General features: G+C 44.9%; 1 long non-coding RNA gene across 1 annotated transcript; it reads right to left on the bottom strand.

The window, feature by feature from the left end:
• Nucleotides 1-8,170: 8,170 nt before the first annotated feature.
• Nucleotides 8,171-11,215, bottom strand: LOC107311366. Its single transcript, XR_001554030.2, has 2 exons — nucleotides 10,799-11,215; nucleotides 8,171-8,820 (listed from the first exon to the last, which is right to left on the bottom strand). It is a non-coding gene; the product is annotated as an uncharacterized LOC107311366 (long non-coding RNA).
• Between the last annotated feature and the right edge of the window lie 1,342 nt (nucleotides 11,216-12,557).

Raw genomic sequence — 12,557 nt, 5'->3', positions numbered from 1 at the left:
AATGCAGTAGAAAATGGTCTGATGTCAGGGTGGAGTGTGGAGTTCTGCCAGCAGATCCAGATGCATTCAGCCTGGAGAAGACTGCACATAAAGACAGCCACATAAAACGCAGAGTTTTGCTACCTTTAAAGACAGTAATCTCACGTCTTGCTCTTACCTGGATAGAGCACTGCAACATGTTTCAGATAGTGCAAGTAGGATCCTGCCTGAAGTGTTCCTGTGGACAAGGCTTTTCTTACCTGCTGGGGAGGAGGAAGAAGAAGGTAGTGGCCCCTTCAGCTGATAGACATGTGATCAGTAATGAGCTACCTGATGATTTATGTGAGGGTGCATAGGTCAAGGAGGAAAAGCAGATGAAAGAACTGATGAGCAAGTGCCACTGGCTTGGCAAAACCAGCCAAGAGTTGATAATTCAATAGGCTCTTTGTGAATTCTTTGCTTTGGTTTTACTTGCTATCCCCTTGCTATTCCCCTGTCATTAAGGAACCTCTGGAAAAGTGTGATTAAAATCAAGCCAAACCCCAGCAGCCAAACAGGGAGGCACTACTAGAAATAGGATCTGAGCTTCTATAATCTCATCTGCTTCCTTATAAAACTTGTTGGATCAGCTCTCTCTGCTCCCTGCTTTGAAGAGCTTGTGAGGTTGAGGATGTTTCTTATGCCTAGCAGGACATGTTGGGTTTGGACAGCACATCCCCCTTTCCTCATTCATCTTAATCCTCCTTGCTTTTCCTTGCATTAGTTTGCACTCCTCTAATTGCTTATAAACCAGAACTCTGGCAGCAAACATGAGATCTCAAATGGACTGAGTGTGAGATGTGAGAGAAAATACAGAGGTCTCCTTGCAGACTTCATGCCCACCGAGATGGCTGGCTGAGTTACAGTGATGTTCAACCTCTGGTTCGTAATTTGCTTTCAAGCAACAAATCTTTAGACTGGATTCTGTGCTGTCATTAGAAGTCTTTTTAAAACCTGGCACGTGGAAGTGCTCCTCCAATTATTCACTGCTTCTCACAATACAGAGGGATTAGGGTCTCCAGTGAAAGGACTGAGCACTGGGATCTGAAAGAAAGGAGGTATTTCTTGTGCACAGCACTTAGTTTAAATGATGTCTCACTGCTAGAGTAAGTTATCAAGCCAAATATTTAAACAGATTCAGAAATAGAGATCAGATGAATTCAAAAAAGCTCCCAGAAGAAAATTCTGATGCAACCATGCAGTAGCTGGGATAAGCTTATTCTTACTTATTCTTCAGATGAATTCTAACTTATTCTTCAGATGAATTGTAAGCTGCTTCCCAGAAAAACAGAACAGAAAAAACAAGGGCAACAACAAAAACAAAACAGAACAAACAGCAACTGGGAACAAAAAGAAAGCAAGGATGCATGTTATGAACATCACTCCTTCCATCAATAAAGCTGTTTCTTGTACGCGTGCATGCCAGCATGGACCATGTATCACTGAGCTAGAGATGAGTGCTTAGCAGATAGTGTTACTTGCAAAACCACAGCCCCTAGAGGACCATCTCCAGTCAAAACATCTAAAATGGCTGCAGGTTCATTCAAGCACCTCCTGACTTGCATCCACTTAGATAGCAGCACTCTCTGTAATGGCCATAAAGAGACTGCGAGCAGTGGAAGGAAGCAGCTGAGTGGAAAGAGGTCTGCTGGGAACAAATCACCACTGCTTGTACCTGATGGAAGTAGCTCCTTGCTGTGACCTCTGACAATGTAAGACAGGCTCTCAGAAGGCCATTGTGCTCCTTTGATGCCCAGGGACATGCTGAGCTCCTTGAGCTGAAGGTGCAGCTTCCTGCTACACTGGTTTTCTTAATTCAATAGGAGGTACAGTAGCCGGTGCCCCAGGCTCTCAGAGCTCTTCACTTTAAGGCCTTTGTCCTTTCTGGGGCAGTGATCTGGAACAGTGACGTGCTGGCTTTGTTTCTGGGCCAAAGTCCTGGAGACCTCTGTGGGCAGCAGTCTTTCATCTCACCCTACCTACCTGGTTTGTTGGCTCTGCCTGCAGAGCCCACACAGTTCTTTGTGTCCCTTCTCAAAACAACCATGACAATATACTTTCCCCCCTCCCAAAAGAAAGCCAGGCTGGAAGAAGCTTGTGCTAACAAGCTTTTGTGAACACACTTAGCTGTGAAAAGCCTGTAACAACAGGGGCACTGCTCTCAGACTTCCTCAAAGCTTTGCAGCACAAAGCAGTAAGCAAAGCCAGATTTCATTTATGGTGAACTCCAAGTGATGGCCTCATCTGAATTATTTGAACCAGTGGATAATCTTCCAAATGGATGAAGCAGCCTGTGTGTCTTCTGATCTGACCCTGTCTATAAGACAAACTGCCTGCAGCAGCGCTCCTGTTCCATTCCATTTGGCTTCACTTCAATTGCTAGGTGTGACTGAGACTGGTCTTAGTGAAACAGCTTGAACCCAGCAGAGACAAAGGTCCTGGATATGTAGATGCAAGCAGATGTACTCTATGGTCACATGTATTCTGTGCTTTACAGAAATTTCTGTCTGTGTTCTCAGTGTACCTTCCAACAGAATCACAGAATTGTAGGGGTTGGAACCTCTTTAAACAATCTCAATATGCCTAAGTGGTGGTTAGGGTGGGACCCCCACAGGATCACTATCCAGATTATAATTATACCTATATATGATGTTACGGTTGAAAAGCCAAGTACTCAAAAGTAGGGAAGCAGAATTAATATTCTATTCCCTGGAGGTGTTCAAGGCCAGGCTGGATGGGGCTTTGAGCAATCTGGTCTAGAGGGAGGTGTCACTGCCTATAGCGGGGGGCTAGAACAAGGTGATCTTGAAGTTTCCTTCCAACCCAAACCATTCTATGATTATATAATCACATAGATTTGTTTTTTCTCCCTGTAAAACTGCCTCATTCAGCACAGAGGATTTAGATATCTTGGCAAATAAACAGGACCACTTGCAAGACCCCTGAACCACTGAATTACAGTGGCAGCTGATGATTACTTCTAGCTCAGATCACTTCCTGGCATGGCTGTGGAGTGGTAAAAGGGCAAGAATGAGAGTGAAGCATAAGGAAGAAGGGCTTACATTGGCTTTGCTCTCAACAAAATCCTCTTCCAACCCATGCAAGTGGAGACATGCACCCAGAGCCTCTTTTAGCCTTTACCATCCTTCACCAGTGTTTTTTCCCCATGCCACTTAATATGTCAAGCAAGGACTGAGACTGGAGGAAATCTTGGGATGAGAAAAGAGGTTGTGGAAGTCAGTGGCTAAGTGCTGCCCAGGATAATTTAGGCTTTGCTGCTCAGAACCCCAGAGATGTTAAAACAAGTCACTACAGCCACAAGTCACTGTTTTGCTTCCTCATTTTTTTGAGTGCTTTCAAGTCCTTGCTCCAAACCACAAGAGTACTTGGATTTCTAGAGAAGATGCCATCTAATTTTGTCAACACAGCCCTTTGTCTCCAGTCTCCTCAGATGTGGCTAACCTGATTCACCAAAAATTCAGGCTGGAGCAACCCTCAGGAACGTAAACTTTCAGTCCACAAGGTGAAGTGTTGGCACACTGATAAATACCTCAAATCAAGCTCTTGGAATGGGAAGCATTTGGCACAGCTAGTAAGAGGCGAAACCAACACTCAAGAATAGAGCTTGTCCCTATAAATAATAAAAAGGAGCAGCTGCTATCTAATAAAGTCAAAGCATGATACAAAAATGTCCTCCAGGGTATTTTTATACATTTGCAGGAATTGATGTACTTCTGAAGTGGCTGTACAGAATGCCTCTTTGATGCTATTTGGATTTCATCTGTGCTTTAATACGAAGGTAGCTGAGCTGCCAGCAGCAGTATGGACAGACAGCTGTATCCCTCTGGCACCCACACTTCCAGGGAAAGATACGCTGAAGCAATCTACGTGAGGCCCTTTACCCCATTTATAGAAGACATACAGGCATCTATATCCTCACATCTTAGATCCACAATCTAGGTATCTACTCTTGTACCTCACTGTGGTGGTTGTGAGTCTTCTGTTTCAAGTCTTATCTGAAGCTATGAAAGTACTATAAAATAAATGTGCCAAATTCAGTTTTATTTGAAAACACTGGGAGAATTTTGTCTCTGAGTACAGCCATGTTAAAAAGGTGTCTTGTTTGATACCTAGCAGCTGAGAAAAACAGGCTGTCAGTTTGCATGCTTCAATGCTGGCTCCTACAGTCAAGGACATGCACATCCCTTTCTGCAGCTGACAGCAACAATGGAAGAAATTGTATTTTCCTTTAAATATTTGAGACAGAATTGAGGGGAAGATGATAGATCTCAATCTGTAACCAGTGAAGTCCCTCCATCTTCCTCATCTGTCCTACAGCCAGGATTAGAAAGCCCTGTATGACTTTGGTCAATCAGGCTGGCAGAAAGGATGGCCACCAAATCGTGCCAGGGACCCATAGTAATGGACCCCCACATTGCAGGCAGACTTCACATATTCAAGCGCTGCTTTCCTGCAGATTTGGACTTGATTGAAGTTAACCTTGACTGCATCAAAATCCATTGCCATTGTCTTCTCTGTATTCTCTTTTTTTCCCCCCGCTCCTTTCCTTGTCTTTGCTTTTTCTACATCCTTGGAGTGGGAGGAAAGAAATTAAAAGAAAATGCCTAGTACCTGGAAATGTTTTTAAGCCATCAGAAATTAGTAGACGCCTGAAGAGGTCACCCCTGGAAATCATCCAGCTGGTGAACTCCTTGTGGATGTCACCTCTGCAAGAGCAATGCCATTTCCTTGTGGTGTGGGTGTACTTATTTACTATGTCATTAAAGTTGTTTTCTTTTGGGCAGTAGCCTTTAAAGATCTTCCCTGGGGATTCATCAGACTGGGCAGCAAGCCAAGTGGAACCCTCTAATGTTAAGTGCTCAGCTCTGTTGGATGCTTCTCACTCTATATTTCAAAGACAACAAGAATGATAAAGATATAATTTTCTTCCAATAGGAAAGAAATAATAGGCAGGTAACACACTGAGCCCATCACAACGAACAAGCAATGCCATGGTAACTCCCTCTTCAGGCAAGAACAACGAGGTGTTGCACACTCATAGCTGCAAGTTGTGATTTTTGAACCCTTCACTCTGCTTGCCATGGCTTGAAAGAACAATGCTGTTGGACCCCATGCTTTACTGCTGACTCTGCACTCTTACTGTTACTGTGTCCTATTGTTATTGCAGACCTCTCCCCTCCCCGGCTTACAGTGCTTAAATTCTGATGCAAAGATTTTAGTTGCAGCAGGGCAAAACTCACAGGATGGCAGCACTCATTAACTGTCCCCAAGCCAGGTGACTGTAGAGCCTCACCTTGCTTAACGGGTTGCCATCCCAGGATTTGAAGTTTAGTTTCAGCAGACCTTCAGCCAAGTAAAAACTCAATGGACACAGGGTGTGGCTTGAATGGCTTGGGGGCTTAGGGTTGGACATTATGGAAAACCTCTCCATGGGAGGGCTGAGAGAATCCTGAAAGAGAGTCCTGGGAGACTGCTGGATCCCTGTCCTCAGAAGTCTTCAAGCCTTGACTGACAAAGCCATGCTCGACTGACCCGGCCTTGGTGAAGTCCTTCTTCAAGTAGGAGCCTGGACTGCATTATCTTCAGCCAACATTTTCTACAACTTTCACAAAATGAAGTTTTGGTGAACTAATCAGGTATCTTTTTATTTTTTAATTTTTTAAATTTTTTTAATTTTTTTACTATGGGATTACTGATGTGAGTGGTAGAGGCAGCATCTGTTTTCAACTGTGCTCGTTGGCACCAGTGCAACTCCCAACTCAATGCTATACAACATTTTGGTTAAGAACTGTGACTAGGGAGGAAAATCAGTGTGACATTTACTGATTGACTTGGAAGCAGACTAAATGAGGGGTCTCAAAAAGAAATGGTAGGTTAGGAAGTACAAGTATATACAGCACTATCAGGTAGTTCATTTCTGGCAAGTGTCCTTGCAAAGAATGACAGGAGTTTTATTTATTTCATATTTTGATGACTGAGCCAGAAGAAACACCACGAGCAATGCCTGTAGGTGATCCAGAGATGGAGGTAGAAGCCAACATTGTCCTGGGCTGGTATACAGAAAGGGAAACCAGGCAATGAAAATCACAGTCACTGTAACAGCGGGAACACCAGGTCCCTGCAAGTCTATGAATGAGGAAGGAGGCTGAAAAACTGAGGTGGATTCAGTGGGGAAAAAAAAAACATAGAAATTACTGCACTGTTACATTAAGAATCTGCTTTGGTGCTAGTGGGACTGGAGCCCAAAAGAGTGCTGTCTCCAGTTCTGGGCTCCCCAGTACAAAAAAGACAGGGATCTCTTGGAGAGAGTTCAATGGAGGGCCACAAAGATGGTGAAGGGCCTGGAGCACCTCCCCTATGAAGAAAGGCTAAGTGAATGGAGTCTTTTTAGCCTTGAGAAAAGAAGGCTGAGAGGGGACCTGATCCAGGTCTATAAATTTCACTTTCACAGCTGCCACAGATTCCTACAAATGTGGCACTGGGTAAAGCGCCTAAGCCTAGGAGTCCCTATTTCTGGTTCACTTTTTCATTTAAATCACTGAGAAATGTGATGCGTTGATGGTTGGATTAGAAAATCTTTAGTGGCCTTTTCCAACCTTAACGATTCCGTGATTCGGTGAACCTCTTTATGTGGAGAGAATATTTGCTTTTATTTTGAGACACTTCATGAAATGTTGATAAGGTCTTATCTGTCACAATAGATTAATAGAGGAAGAATTCTATTAAGTGGACTCATTACCATTTTACTCTCACTCTCTAAGACTCCACAGTGTTTGCTTATCTTCATTTCTAGGGCTCCTTGTGGAAATTTCCCTTACTTTGAAAGTGGGTCATTTTGGTAGCAATTCTTTTACTTGTCACTTGGAATTTTAGGCTCAAACCAAAAAACAACAAAAAGCTTTTGCTTGAAAGTTCTCAAGAAAAACAAAGCCCAGTCTTGTTCTGTTACAAAGACACGCAGAAAATTTTACACATTAGAATCATAAGGATTGGAAAAGACCAATTGATGGCTAACTGCAGCATTTTGCTTTGCAGCTCACATTGTTTAAGGCTAGAATTTAACAAAACCATCTGAAGCACTTCTCTAGCCTGCACACAGATGCTCACCAGATGAGTTTTGCCAGTGACTGACCAGAGGTGTTAAGCTTTTTTGGGACAAAGAGGGGCAACTCAGCACCCTACAGTACTGGGACACTGGTTCTCTCAGCTTCCATTAGCAGGTTTGTGTTTTACCATGTGCCACACTCATGGGACTGTCTGGCTTACAAGTGGTCCCATTCCCTCTCATCTCCTCTTGGAGTGAAAAGAGATAATTGCTTTGATGAAGAGCTGATGGGCTGGCTGGTCTCCAGGCCCAGGAGCTGGGAGTTTTCCTCCCTAGTGAAGTTATGGGGTTAAATCCAGGTCACCCACAGCAAAGCAGGACTTGGACTGACATGTGGGTGGCAAAGGACAGAATGAGTCACCAGGCTAAGACAGATGCTGGTCAGCTGCAGGATCATCTGCCACTGTAGCTGCTCTGTGTCTGGTAGGTTTTACAACTCATTCTCCAAATGGAGATAAAAGATGGTCCAGGTATCTAGAATGGGAGCAACACCTGGGTGGTTTTGAGCAGCTGACAGCTTGCAGATGTGGGGAAATGGACGGCCTTAGAAAGAGCAGAAGTGGCTCTAGTCCTTTCTGTACAAAGATTTACTATTTATTTATTTATTCTAAATAAATATTCTAAATATTCTAAATAAATAAATAAGGATCTCAATAAGCAGCTATGTAAGATTTCAGTCAGATGCTCTAAGGCCTATGCTGTAACTGCTGTGTACTACACTTGCTTTCCATAGTTATTTAATGACAGCTTTCATACATGGCAGATAAGCACCAGAATATACGTGACATAGCCCTGACTGCTTAACAACCCCCCAGTGTTAATCCCTAGGTAAGCCTGAGATTCTTATCATACGAGCTTAATACACTGATAGGAGGGTTCCTACAGCAACGTCCACCCCCACCTACCCACAGGCACTTAGAGTGTAATGGGTCCCTTCATGACAAGTGGTAATCTTCCTCTCCCCATGGCACCTCCACCAGACATCACCATCAGAGCACACACAGATGCTGATTTTGCACGCTCGGATAACTCAGAAGGAGATGGATTGGGTTTTATTAGACTCTGTCTCTGGACTTCAATCAAATACATGAGATATGCACCTCAGGAGGCCAATGTCAGAGAAATATCTCAACGATCCGAATAAAAATCTCATCACAGAGGCTATGGCCACAGTGGTGCAATGCTCCAGCTCAATGCAGATATGCATCTCCTGTGAGTTCTGCAATCCTGTGGGCCACCAGCCTTGTGCAGCCCATCACTCTCAGTGGCATTTTGCCCAGGAACGAACAAGTGGTGGTGGCAGCATTTCCATTTCCTCTAGCGCTCGGCTAAGGAGTGACTTTCCTGTGCCTTAGTCCATCGCAAAATGAACTGCTGGGATGTCACTGATAGCACTCTCCTGGGGGAGGCACCAGGCCTGAGGGGAATTATGAAGGTGTCAGATGGCAATGTTTTAGGAACTGGGGTGTATTGTAGTTGTGGGTAGGTAGCAGGAACCCTGCCACAAAAGCATTATGACTGTTTCAGTGTTTTCTGCAATCTCCTACCTTGTGGGCAAGTTCTGTGTGATGGGAGCATCTTCAGCTGACAGACGTGGGCAGCAGCTACTGTGATATAGATGGCAAATAAGCAAATGGAAGAGGATTTTTGTGGTTAAAATATTAGTGTAACAAAATCTGTAATGAATAAAGGACAAAACAGATGAGTCAGGTCATCCTAGGGCATCTGGTGCCATCACAAACCATTTGAGCTTTGCTTATGTAATTTCACTGTCAGGCCCACATGATATTAGGCATGCACATATGTCATACTAAGGCTCCCTGTTCCCAGGTTCCCTTCTCCATTAGCCAGTGGCATCAATTCATCACAGTCAGGGAGAAATACAGATATTAAGTATTACTAAGGATTAGCAGTGGATGAAAGCAACGTTTCTGCTCAAAAACCTATTTTGAGTAGTTCAAATCTTCCTTTCCCTGGTCAGATCTGATTGTCTCGGGTTTTGACAGCTGCCATATCAGTACACAGGCTGTACCTACTATGACTGGGATGATCTCTAGTTCTACGGGTGGTTCAGTCCTGCCTGATCTGAAATACATGTCTGGGGTTACAGCAGCACCTCATTCTTTAACAAATCTATTTGATAATTTAAGATATCCAATTGAATTCGTGTCTTGTAAAGCATTGCTTTACATTGTTCCACAGGAAGAGAGGCAGGCTGTAATTTTAACTAGCAGCTCATCAGATTCCCAGGCGTCACCTACTAATTAGCCTGCTGTAGCACTCTCGCTTGGATTCTCACTTCCAGAAGAAGGCGGACAGTTTTTCTGTCTTTGTGTTACACCTCCCCAAGGAGCAATCCAACCCAAAAAAAGCATTTTTCAGACCCACAACTGTCTTAAGTGAGCGTGTGTGAGCCAGCAACCTCAGCCATATTCCCAAAATGTACTTCAAAACCAAAGGCTTGAAGAGCTGGATCTTGATGCTTGGTGCAAGCTGATCCCCAGCCTGGCCAGTGCTGTCTCACTGGGTCCCTGTCCCCATATATCCACAGGCCAAAAATGTCAAAGTGCGAAGTCCTGCCAGGCTGCAGGAGCACACAGTGTGGAGTGGGCCAGTTCATGGGGGGCACCAGGATGAGTGGGGTGGAGAACTCATTTCTGATCCCTGGGGAATTTCATGCTCCATCGGTACCATAACCTTGAACGGAGATGAAATATTATGCAGAGCAAGAACGCCTTCCTCGTATAAATCAAGCCAAGGAAGCATGAACAAAGCCCTTTCTGTGCTCATTCCCCATAGACCCGCTGCTTCACAGAGTGAATGCTCCAAATGAAACTTCACGAGCCTTTAGCTAAGAAAAGATGAATTTCATGCTTTTCCCAGGCTGGCTGAGCACTCATCTGTGGAGCCAACAGGGAGTTAACCTTTCCCGGTTAATCTCCCCTCAATCTTAATAAGGATGCAACAAAGCAAAGGTACTCCTAGACTCAAAAAATCAGAAGGCATCAAATGGCAGCACATCCACCGCCTTTTTGCAGAGGGTGTGAGCAGCAGCACTGATAATGATATTAAAAGTGGGGACTAAGCAGTGGAGTGCTGAGGGAGCCAGCATATGGAAGGCAATTGACCCATCCCATATGCAGCAGCATTGTTCACTGCCCGTACTGCCCCCTGCTTGCTTGTGTTCCCCCAGTGCAGGGGCTATGCCCGCGATCTGCTCCAACCTGATATTTACACATTAATTGTGCAGCGGTGCAGTGCAAAGAGCCAGGGTGACCTGGCCACTCAGTACCATCAAGGCTCAGCTGAATAAAAGGCATACAGCACTGATGGAGAGTTGGCTCAGGGTGGGGAGATGCTTGCTCTTACTCAGCTGGTGGGGGTATAAGGAACCTCAAGAGCACAGCTGGATCAGAGGTAATCCTCTGCAAAACAGATATTCAAAGCTCCTGGAGGCTTGCAGCAGTTCCTGGCAGCCTTCAGAATGCAGGGCCACCAAAGGACTCCCAAACTAATTAAAATTATACAGCTATTTTAAAATTCTACAAGCCATTAATCCCCAGCTTTTTCCTTAGCCAGAATTCTGCAGTTTTATTTGATTTCTATCTAAAACCATAAATGAAGCCTCATTCACTGATAAGGTTTCAAACTTACCAAGCTCAGGCTTCTGGAGCATTCCCCATACCACCACTGTTGCTGGCATTTTTCAGACACCTTGTATCACATACCCAGAGCCCCACTTTCTCCTGTGCAGGCACAGCCATTAAGCTGATATCGCTGTAAGTACAAGTGCACGCACATCAAGGAAAAGATGCCTCTCTTGTCATGAGATTGTGTTAGTCATCATGACCTAAATTATTCCATGAGTCAAAGGAAATTTGGAAAAATTTCTTTGCTATGCATGTGGCTAAGCATGAGAGCAGGTTTGCAGAGAGGGTGAGCAATCTGCATCCTTGCAGATGTCTAAAACCCAGGTAATCAGCCCTGAGCACGCTGGTCTCTTTGGCTCCGCCTTGAGCCGGAGCTTGAAGCAGGGACATCCAAAGGCATCATCCCACCAGCAGTGCCCCAGGACCCTATAAACACTGGCATCAAGGATGTTGGGGCAGTCAGTACTTTACTTCACCAACAACAGATTATGTCCCATGCTGGAGAAGGGGGAGAGGGAGAACAGGGTGATGGTGCTTGCTTGACAGGATCCCTTCCTTCATCTTGAGACCTGCACCCAGAAACAGAGCAGAAAACAAGGAAACCTGATGGCACAAAAGGAGCCTAAAACAGCAGTGAAAGCAGTGCACAGCCGTGGCTGGGGAAACAGCCTCCCTAAAGCCTCAGGGTGTAAGATGGCACAGGCTGAGACTCTCCCTTGTGCAGTGCAGTTTGGGGAGAGTAGGAAGCAAAACCTCTGTGTGATTTCTCCATTACACACTGAATTAAGCCTTAGGCCAGCATGTCCTGTGAGCACCGAGGACCTGCCAGAGGCTGAATGGGGGCATTGTGCTTCAGCTGCTGCTGTCAAGAACCAGGTCTGCAGTCAGGCATAGTCTGCAGAAGCTCTTTTCTGTCGAGGAGCACTTTAATTGCTTGCTCACTCGGTGGCATCGATGCAGATGCTTGGAGCTTTGTGCTCCCTGTGCAGGGAGGACTTTTCACTGAGCTCTGTGCAGCAGAAAGCAAGGGAGAGGAGAGCGCTTCTCAAATGGGAAAGCAGCAAGATCCCAACTGGCAAAACAAGAGCATCCTGATGGTGGATTCAGTGTTCAGACACTGCATGATTTTGCTCATCTCTGATCTTACCTTAATCATCTGATTTGTGCCCATCCCAGCTGACACTGTAAGGAAAATGAGAAGAATCAGGTCCTTAGAGACTCTGGCAGGGTTTCTCTGCAACTGTCTGCAACAGGCAGCATTCACAAGGAAGAGATTAGTGGGGTGCCTTTGTTAAGGCTGCTACTCCTCTGAATTAACAGGAGTTGTACCACAGATTAATTTGGATGGGATTTTTACTTGACCATCATTATAAAAGAAGGTTGTTCAGGTCTGAGGAGAAACAAAGACACTGTGTCCATTGTGATGCAAATATGCTTTCTGCTTCAATAGGCTTCAGAGGGTGATGGACAAAAAAACATTGTACAGGGATGTCTGTGGCTTCGCTGTTATTCTTCTGCTATGTGTAACTTCAAAAGAGGGCATTTTAATTTGACAGATGGACATTTAATAATAAATAATAATGGACACTGGTTCTTCAGTCACAAGCGTGCAGCTCCTCTGCACCTGTAGCCACTCTCCCTTACAAATGAAGACTTCCCTCTTCTCAGACCTTTCTTCCCATTTCTCCCCATCTCCCCACAAAGTCTCCCTGCCCTTCAGGCAGCAGCACTTAGCTCCTGCATATACATATCCCTCCTTAGGT

The sequence above is a fragment of the Coturnix japonica genome, chromosome 3 (genome assembly GCF_001577835.2).
Source record: "Coturnix japonica isolate 7356 chromosome 3, Coturnix japonica 2.1, whole genome shotgun sequence".
Taxonomy (NCBI): Eukaryota; Metazoa; Chordata; class Aves; order Galliformes; family Phasianidae; genus Coturnix; species Coturnix japonica.
The sequence above is the reverse complement of the archived record's forward strand: the minus strand, read 5'-3'. Positions and strand labels throughout refer to the sequence as shown.